A 9,964-nucleotide genomic window follows, 5' to 3' on the forward strand; every position below is an offset into this window, starting at 1 on the left:
ACAAAAAGAGAAAAGAAGCCATCTAGCTAATAACTATGGACTCGAAGGTCTGTGGTAAACTACTCACAACTCATCGGAAGGGCTATGGGGTTGATGTAGAAGCCCTCCGTGGTGGATTCCCCCTCCGGCAGAACGCCGACGACGGCTCCAAGATGGGATCTCGTGAATACAGAAGGTTACTGTGGCGGAAATATTTCTTCGGTGGCTCCCTGGAAGTTTTCGGGGTATGTCGTATTATATAGGAGGAAGAAGTATGTTGGTGGCCGCTCGAGGGGGCCAGGAGATAGGGGCGCCCCCAGGAGGGGTGGGCGCGCCCTCTTGTCTCCTGGCCGCCTCATTTGCTTCTTGACTTGCACTCCAAGTTCTCCGGATCACGTTCATTCCAAAAATCACGCTCCCGAAGGTTTCATTCCGTTTGGACTCCATTTGATATTGCTTTTCTTCGAAATACTGAAATTGGCAAAAAAAATAGCAATACGGGTCGGGCCTCCGGTTAGTTGGTTAGTCCCAAAAATGATATAAATGTGTAAAATAAAGCCCATAAACATCCAAAATAGGTAATATAATAGCATGGAACAATCAAAAATTATAGATACGTTGGAGACGTATCAGGGACGTCTATGCGATGGAGCCAGTCGCCCCGAAGTTCAACCCATGGTCATCTTGTCCGATCACTTTCGATAGCAGGGACCATCCTACTAGTATCTGTCATGGCGGTTCAGCCGCATTGGTCCTCAACCCCATCATTGACGGATTCCATCTCACGCGAGTCCTTATGGACGGTGGAAGTAGCCTGAACCTGCTTTATCAGGATACAGTGCTCAAAATGGGCATTGATCCCTCAAGGATCAAACCCACCAAAACCACCTTCAAAGGTGTAATTCTAGGTGTAGAGGCCTGTTGTACGGGCTCAATAACACTGGAAGTAGTCTTCGGATCTCCGGAAAACTTCCGAAGCAAGGAGTTAATCTTCGATATCGTCCCCTTCCGTAGTGGCTATCATGCACTACTAGGACGAACCGCATTTGCTTGATTCAATGCGGTGCCACACTACGCATACCTCAAGCTCAAGATGCCAGGACCTCACGGGGTTATAACAGTCAATGGAAACACAGAATGCTTGCTCCGTACAGAGGATCACACTGTGGCCCTCGCAGAAGAAGTACAAAGCATCCTTGTTAGCTAGACTCTCAACCCGACGATAAATGCCCCGGACACCGTCAAGCGAGTCCGGAGTACTCTGCAGCAGGATCATCCGGCACGTCCAGAGCTCGACTAGCAATTCGGCCTCCGTCCTAGTCCCAGTCAAGCGGCGAAATTTGCGCCGCGCGTACATAATTACGCACTCAAAATACCATGGGCATAGGCGGAGGCACGGCTACGAAGCGGTCCACAATGCGGCTCAACCGCCCCAGGATGCGTATACCTTCATCATTTTCTTTCTTTCAGGACCCTAATTTCGGGAAGTCCTTTCAGATAGTCTGATCATCGGAATCATCACGGGAAGGAAAAACCAAGGAGGCAAGTGGCTTGGACGTACAAGGGAATACGGAGGTGGTCTCTAATAACGATTGTTATACCTGTTTTACATACCTGCTCGCAGCCTGCCCTTGGTTAGGACATGTCAAATAGTCCTATTTTTACTTATCACATTACTTGTATACATACGCTTTGACATATTATTTAAATAACAATGGAAAAAATATACAACGTCAGCTTATCATTATATTTTCTTTATCTTTTTCCTTGACTGCTTATTTATTACAAATTGCACCCGTACACTTTGGTACATTCCGTTTGCGAGGGGCTTCAATGTACCGCATAACACGGCAAGAAAAGTCCGAACACTTTCGACAGTTGGGCACCCCGAACTTATAGCATTATATGCATCAGCTCCGAATCATGTCTTGGGTCAATAGTTGGGTTTGCCCGGCTCCCATGTTTTGGTACCTTACGTTCCGCTATATCGTCTAAGGTAGCGCTGGGAGAACTACTGCGATTGTGTCCCGGTTCTTCCGGACGAGCACCTCAGTAGAGAAAGCCGAAAACTGACTGTCATGATGCGGCAAGAGCTGGTCGTTGTTCGAGAGGTCTCAAATCCTTAAAGATTTATTCCGCTTCGGGCGAGGAATTGGCCTTGTCCGATTTAGGCGTGTATAGTGCCCCAAGTTCGGTCTTTCGAATAACAGGGGCTACGCCAAAATTTAACATTACAGACTTCTATGGCTAAGTCAGAGTGATAAAGCTATATAGTCCGATTGCCTTGTCCGTTGCGCTAAACACCTCCTTATTGGACCAAAAATTTGGATAAAGAGTGTTTAGATTTACCCCGAACACCCCGGTACTAGTTGCATGGGGGCGGAAGCCGACGACTGGCCAACTCTCAGGTTTTAGAAACGGCTGCATAGAAGGTAATATTTTAAATCAACAAGCGTTATATGGCGCAAACGAACTTTTTTTCATACTACAAGATCAGATGAGTACATTCATTCAAAAATTACATCCTTAGAGCATTCCTCCGCCACAAGGCGAGCGCCCTTCAGGACACCATAGTAATACTTCTCGGGGTTGCGGTGCTCCTTGCCCTTCGGTGGCCCCTCCGTCACCAGTTTCTCGGTGTCCATCTTAGCCCAGTGCACTTTCGCGCGGGCGAAGGCCCGGCGCGCACCTTCAATGCAGACAGACCGCTTTATGGCTTCAAGCCTCGGTTAGGCATTCACAAGACGCTTCACCAAGCCAAAGTAGCTGGTGGGCAGGGGCTCGGCAGGGACTATGAGGTCCTTCATGGCCAGTTTCGCCGCCTTGTGCAGTTCGACCAGTTGCTTCAGCTGGTCACTCAAGGGCATCGGCCGTTCGGCCCCAATATACTGGGACCAGAATAACTTCTCTGTTGAGCTTCCTTCTTCAGCCCGGTAGAACTCTGCGGCATCAAAGATGCTGCGTGGAAGATCTACGGATGCTCCTGGAGAGTTCCAAATTCGGGTAAGTAATAGGAAAGCCTCCTTCACATGCTTGCTTTGCATATTGAAAGCCTTCCCCTCCGAAATCTTCTTGGCCGCCTGAACCTCGTGGAGGGCCTTTTGGGCTTCGGCCTTGGCGTCTTGCACGCTTTGGAGGGCCTTCGCAAGCTCAGACTCTTGCATCTTGGAGTCACGCTCCATGGACTCGAATTTTTTGACGAAGTCCTGGAGCTCTTGCTGGACCTCATTAACCCAAGCCTCTTGCCTCTCACGCTCGGTGCGCTCCGTGGCCGCCTTGTCTTTTGCCTCGGACAACGCTTTCTTAAGGGCTGCCACTTCGGTCGTGGCCCCTATTATAATTCATGATGCTTCTGTTAGCATCAACGATTTTTCCTTTATATGACACTCAGACAGGGTATTGCTTACCTTTGTTCTCCTCGAGCTGCCTCTTCACGAGGCCAAGCTCTTCGTCGACCCGCCCCAGGTCCAGCTTTAGTCCGGAGACCACCGTAGTTCGGGCCACAGCGGCCAGCAGCGACGCCTGCTTATTCACATAGACATATTCTGATTAGACTCCTGTGGATGTTATTTGATCCTCTGTTCGGTGTTTCTCTTCGAATACCAAACAGAGCATCAGGGGCTACTGTCTATGTTGTGATATTTCCTCATAATGTGATTATTTCCCTCAAAGCTTGTTAGGAGGCTGGCGCAGGCTTCGGTCAATCCGCTTTTGGCGGATCGAACCTTCTCAATCACCGTACTCATAAGAGTACGGTGCTCTCCGTCAATGGAAGCGCCGCGAAGCGCTCCCAACAAATTGCCCGATGCCTCTAGGTGGACAAAGGTCGTCGGCATAGGAGGCTCGCCCTCCTTAGCGAGGGGCTTCTCACCTGAATCCGGAACTGTTGGAGGTTCCGGCGCAGTATCTGGAACTGTTGTTGTGGCCCCCGTCGGCATAATCCATGGGGCTCTTTCCACCCATGTACCCAGCATCTGGGATTTCTCCTTGGGGCGTCTCCAGAACCATCGCCCCCTATTCCGGTATCCTCTGGGACAATGCCTCGGTGTCGTCTGCGGGCCGGTGGCTGGTGGCCGTCGGGAGTGAATAGCTATTCATCTCCGATTGACTCAAAGACCCAGCCGAGGAGGATACATTGATGTGGGCTTTGGGCGGACTGCACAGTCACATCTGACATGATAAGGAGCAATAAAGCCAAAAATACTGGAAGCATTATAGTGTCCTGATACACTACTGGAATCTGGCACTTTGCCATCTGCCATGGCGGATGGCAAAGGCATGGTCGGCGGATGGCAAAGGCTTTGCCATCTGCCAGTAGATGGCAAACAGTTTGTTTGAAACCCTGCTGGTAAAGGCTTCTTTGCCGTCTACTGGCTGATGGCAAAGAGCCTATGGCTTTGCCATCTGCTGGCAGTTGGAATACTTTGCCAACTGCCAGCAGATGGCAAAGGCTGCATACTTTGTCGTCTGCCAGCAGATGGCAAAGAGTTTTGCCATCTGCAAAGAGCCTATGGCTTTGCCATCTGCTGGCAGTTGGAATACTTTGCCAACTGCCAGCAGATGGCAAAGGCTGCATACTTTGTCGTCTGCCAGCAGATGGCAAAGAGTTTTGCCATCTGCTGGCAGATGGCAAAGAGCCCAAATATGCCAGCCCAAATTTAACATGTAGATAACACGTGGCCTCTTTGCCATCTGCCAGCTGATGGCAAAGCTCTTTCCCATCTGCCAGCAGATGGCAAAGTGACTATATTGCCCCATTTAATTTTGTTTTTTCTTATATCAATTCATTTTCACATAAATCAAGCACAAATATATTTATACGACCAATATAGCATATTCAACACATATTACCAATAGTCATGAACACATATGTATCCAACACATGTTACCAATAGTAGCAAGTTTCATCCGTACATATACATAGTTTCATCAATATTACACAGTTTCATCCATAGGTAGCAAGTTTCACAAGGTCAAAACAAAAACTAAATACAAGCACTCCATCAACCCAAGCTTCCGTGATCTTAAGCAAATCTGTAAAATGGGAAAGAAGAAAGTTAGAAGAAGAAGACTAGAAGAAGAAGATTATTATGATGCAACTAAAATGTTCAGCTGCCGTTCAGTTACCAGTTCAGCTACCGTTCAGTTTCAAGAAAAAAAGAGTTACTTACCCACAAAAAGAAAAAGGAGAAATGAGTCAGCTAGCTTTCTTGCAGACTATACGTACGTGTGAAACATAGAATCAGGTCACACATGTTATACAGCAGGCCAAACATATCTTTAGAAAACAAAATAAAGTAAAATAAAGTAACAACCAACAGATAATCTTGAGCAGATGCAGCAGAGTGATCTACAATATGAAAAAACCACTGCAACTATGTAAGCCACAACACCCATACAAATACATGAAAACATCGCCACACTTCGCCAACAGCAAACCGCCTGATGCCTATGTATTATATATAGGAGTGGAACGAAGTAGTCCCAGATTTAAAATAAATATAGGAGTTCGGGAGAGATAAAGTTGAGTTGTTATAAATACTGCAAATGTGGTTGTGTGTATGTGTAGGTTCGCCTCAAGGCACACAACCATGAGATGAACTATGTTGGTATTTCTGTATTTGCGCAGTCCAGCCTTACAAGCCACACTGAATAACAATGAACAGAGTAAGATTACTAGAAATGTACTGAATGCATAAATTACAAAATATGTGCAGATCTGTCTAAGGCTCAGGAAATGTTTGTTTTTTTGGTTATTGGAGCTGTAGAACAGTAGGAGAATTAACCACTTAATTACTACTGGAGTTTTGTTCATCTGAAAAATAAAATAGTGCGAGTTTTTTGCCAGGAGCTTCAGGGCACAAATAAGTTATGGGGCAAGACAATTGTATGAGTAGTACTATTTTGCATTGTATTTGTAGGGAGGCAGCACTGATGTTTAGTCCAAGAAAGCTTACCTTAGATACCTCGAGGCAACTCTGCCATTTCACTCCAAAGGAACAACTCGGCGCAGAATTCAGTTCTCACAACCAACGGCATCAACAAGCATTCAGCAAACATCAATCAAACCATCAGAACACGTCCAACATCCAAGCATCAATATGTCTTTCTTCAGACCGGAAATTACATGTCTGTGTTGTTCTCTATTTTTGAGTCGCCGAGTCAAGCCAAGTCGCCGAGGCTGTGGCTAGTGGCTTGCTGGCTTGAGTCAGCGACTTGGCTTGATTAGTCACCCTAAGTCGCCATGGCTTAGAATAGGATTTAGGGGTAGAATTAGGAGTGATATTACCTTGTAATCTTTTATAGTTGGCAATGGAAATCCCTTTCTGACCTTGTGCAAGGTCGTCTTTGTTGATTGCAGGTGCACCTTGCAGTGTAAATGTAATAGCAAGCATGAGCATCAAGTTGTTTGCACCTTGCAGTATATATGTAATAGGAAACTTGCACATTTGAGTTGAAATAAAGAGGAGAACTTACTTCTTGTGTGTCCATCTGTCCCAATTTGTTTTCCTTGATGATCCTTTTCTCTTTGCACCTGATCACCTGATTCAGACAAGGAAAACAGCAGCAGTTCTACATACAAATACCATCACATTTCTTAAGCATTAGTTCATTACATTTAACTACGAGCTATCAAGTTCTTAACTCTTAACAACCAGCCCCAAATCGACCCCAAATCCTATGTCCAAAATAAGGGATAAGGCACACCAGCCCAACCCCCAAGCCCCCAACTCCATATGTCCAAAAAGAAGCCACAAGGTCCACACCAGCCCCAAATCCTATGTCCAAAATGAGGCACACCAGCCCCAAGAGCCCCCAACTCCATATGTCCAAAATGAGGCACACCAGCCCCAAGAGCCCCCAACTCCATATGTCCAAAATGAAGCCACACCAGCCCAAGTTCCATCAATCGTCCTAGTAATCCAGATCATCATCAAAGCCAATGGAGCCTCTCTCTTCACCTCCACCCTCACCTTCACCTTGATTTCCCTCTTGATCATCTTCACTTGTTGAATAATCTTCAAGCTCAACCTCCTGATTTGCATCATCCTCCTCGTCCTCATCTTCTCCAACTTGGTGCACTCGAGATCGAGAATAGACATGAGTAACAGCAGCCTGACTCCCACTCCCATGGCTTCTAAGGTTGCGCCATGTACCTTCAGATGCACCGACAGCTTCGTCAACTTGAGCCCAAGTGATATCAGCCCCTTCATAAACCGGCTGAGCATTATGGTCAACCCATTCATTGTCCCATTGTAAGTCTTCTAGGACTAATGGGTCAGACCTAGTCCCTTTGGAGCCTTCCTCACGAATCTTTTGGAACCTATCAGCATTCTTCCGGTTGTATTGAACATATGACAAATCATTAAGTCTTTAGAACTCCAACCTATTTCTCTTTTTGATATGGATCTGAAAACAACATACAAGAAAACAATTAGAAAGGCTACCATAAGCACCCCACCAAAGAACTACAGAAGTACAATGAACATCAAGTTGGTACATACTACTTACATTTTGAAAGCAAGACCAATTTTGTTCGCAACCGTAAGCTGAAGTACAAAGGCTAACTATGTGCTTTGCTAAATGTTGCAGCTCATAAGCAAGGCCACCATAAGCACCCCACCAAAGAACTGCATGACTACAAATGAAGACAATGTTAGAATTCTTAATCCAAAAAAGATAGGTGCTGAAATTTATGAAAAAGTAGAAGGCTATAGCTGAAGTAACTTACGAGGAATCTTTTTTGTTCGGTCATTGATTGCCAACTTAGAGCTGAAGCATTCACCTTCACCTCTTTCATAGTCATCAGCCAATCTACTTATCACGCTTGCTTTATCATCATCGGGCTCCATGTGCAATAGCACCTCATTGAACATATGCCTAAGCCTTTGACAATATCGTGCTTTCTCGGGCTTAGCTTTGAGATCATAGATCCTATTTGGGTTTAAGAATAGTGCAGCTCCATACAACTTCACCCCCATTTGAGATTCCCACTTGTCCTCTACTATTTTTGTCACCTTCTTAACCAACGTTGGTTTGTCATCTATCCCTCCTGTTCATATCATGCCAATACCCATACTTCCACCCAGGGTCTCCCTACTTTGCCTTCCGCTTAGGATCCTTGGATGGATCATACTGCTCAGGCTCAGGCCCATTGCCGCCGGCTGCACTATTGACAGTTTGGTCAGTCATCCTCTAGCTGCAGCCAAGGTGCCTACAGAAAAAACAGAGCAACACAAGTAGTAATCAGTAATTACTAATTAGAGCAGCAGGGCACATCAGTACATAGAGCAGCAGAGCAAATCACTACATCAGTACATAGAGCAGCAGAGCACATAGATCTACAGCAGAGTAAATATAGAGCCCACCCCACGCTATCTTTCCTTCGGTCCTTCTATTTTCCCAGTCCCCACAGCAACAGCAGCAGAGCACGCAGCAGCAGAAGCAGAGCAAACAGCAGCAGAAGCAGAGTAAAGAGACGCAGAGGGGGCAACGAGCCATACCTGCAGTCTTTGCTGGCGTAGGCGCAGGAGAAGATGGAGGCGAAGGCGGAGGAGGCTAGTGGGGGCAGGTCACCGGCGGAGGAAGCTCTTGGGGCCGCGCGTCACCGGCGGATCTGGAGGGGCACGTCGCCGGCGGCCGCCGATCTGGAGTCCTAGGTTAGGAGACTCATAAGACGGAGTTGCAGCCATGGCGCGGCGGTGCGGCGCATCGAGGATGCTTCGGCCGACGGCAGCGAGCTAAGGAGGCTGCGGTCGACGGCGGCAGGCTAAGGAGGCCGCAGCTGGCGACGGCGACAGCGCATCGAGAAGGGGACGGCGCCGCGGGGAGGGGTCGGCGCCGCGGCCTGGAACGGTGGAGGGACGGGCGCAGGGGCGGGGAGGGGCGGGGGAGGGCTGCGGTGGCGGGGAGGGGAGGGCCGGCGGCGGTGCTGGGCGGTGGCGGGCCGGCGGCGGTGCTGGGCGTCGTCCGGAACGCGGGGCTGGGGCGCGCGGGTGCAGCGGTGGGTGGTTTTTTTTGAGACAACGGTGATGGGGGGGTGAGGTGGGGAGAGAGAGAGGGGTGGGGCCGGGCTGGGAGAGAGGGGAGGAGATTTTTTTTAGAAGAAGAGAGGGGAGGAGATAGTCCGACTTCTTTGCCATCGGCCAGCGGATGGCAAAGGCCCATATCTTTTCCATCAGCCAGCGGCTGGCAGATGGCAAAGAGGTGGGGCTACTGGGCCGTTACAGCGCCGTCATCCACTGGGCCCCACCCACTTCTTTGCCATCTGCCAGCAGACGGAAAAGATTCTTTGCCATCTGCTAGCAGATGGCAAAGAGGTGGGTAGTCTACCCACCTCTTTGCCATCTGCCAGCGGATGGCAAAGATTCTTTGCCATCGGCTGGCGGATGGCAAAGAACTGGCTGATGGCAACCAGGTTCTTTGCCATTTGTCAGTTCTTTGCCGTCTGTTTTTTGTAAGCAGATGGCAAAGACGTTCTTTGCCATCCGCTGGCAGACGGCAAAGAGCTGACTGATGGCAAATTCCTTTCCAGTAGTGATACTTATGACTTCGCCCGGGGCTTGTCCCTGGCCAACCACTCCTCGTCGCTATAGGCGGCCATGGTGGACTAGTTCGGAGGGTGGGTCCTTCCCTTCTTGGACCCTTCAGCCTCCCCAGACGGGCGACCTTCCTTTTCTTCTCCCTCTCGGTTTGGGGGGGGAGGGTTTTCCTCTTCCTCCTCGTTTTCGTTGGAGGAGTGCGCCTCGGTGTCATCGGACGATGAGTCCGACACGGCCTTGCGCCGGATACCTTTCCTGCTCCCCGTGGCCTTCTTCTCAGGCTCTTTGTAAGGCGCCGGAAGCAGGATCTCCGTCAAGAGATCTGTTGCTTTTCTTCAAGTAGCGGAGCCGGACAGTCGATCCGCTCCGCTGTCGCTACCCAGTCCTATTAAATTGGCATGGAGGCTTAGATCCCTCCCACGAATATACTGAGGAAAGGTGCA

At 48.6% G+C, this 9,964-nt stretch overlaps 1 long non-coding RNA gene across 4 annotated transcripts; it reads right to left on the reverse strand.

Moving 5' to 3' along the window:
* Window positions 1-4,772: 4,772 nt before the first annotated feature.
* On the reverse strand, window positions 4,773-8,830 carry LOC123094034 (uncharacterized). 4 transcript variants are annotated; one of them, XR_006445704.1, is made up of 7 exons: window positions 8,484-8,830; window positions 7,712-8,194; window positions 7,492-7,618; window positions 6,457-7,389; window positions 6,269-6,346; window positions 5,937-6,181; window positions 4,773-5,013 (listed from the first exon to the last, which is right to left on the reverse strand). It is a non-coding gene; the product is annotated as an uncharacterized lncRNA (long non-coding RNA). The 4 variants fall into 4 exon arrangements; XR_006445702.1 differs by having other exon boundaries at window positions 5,937-6,346; window positions 8,484-8,829; XR_006445703.1 differs by having other exon boundaries at window positions 4,773-6,181; window positions 8,484-8,827.
* Between the last annotated feature and the right edge of the window lie 1,134 nt (window positions 8,831-9,964).

This window comes from Triticum aestivum, chromosome 4B (assembly GCF_018294505.1).
Source record: "Triticum aestivum cultivar Chinese Spring chromosome 4B, IWGSC CS RefSeq v2.1, whole genome shotgun sequence".
Taxonomy (NCBI): domain Eukaryota; kingdom Viridiplantae; phylum Streptophyta; class Magnoliopsida; order Poales; family Poaceae; genus Triticum; species Triticum aestivum.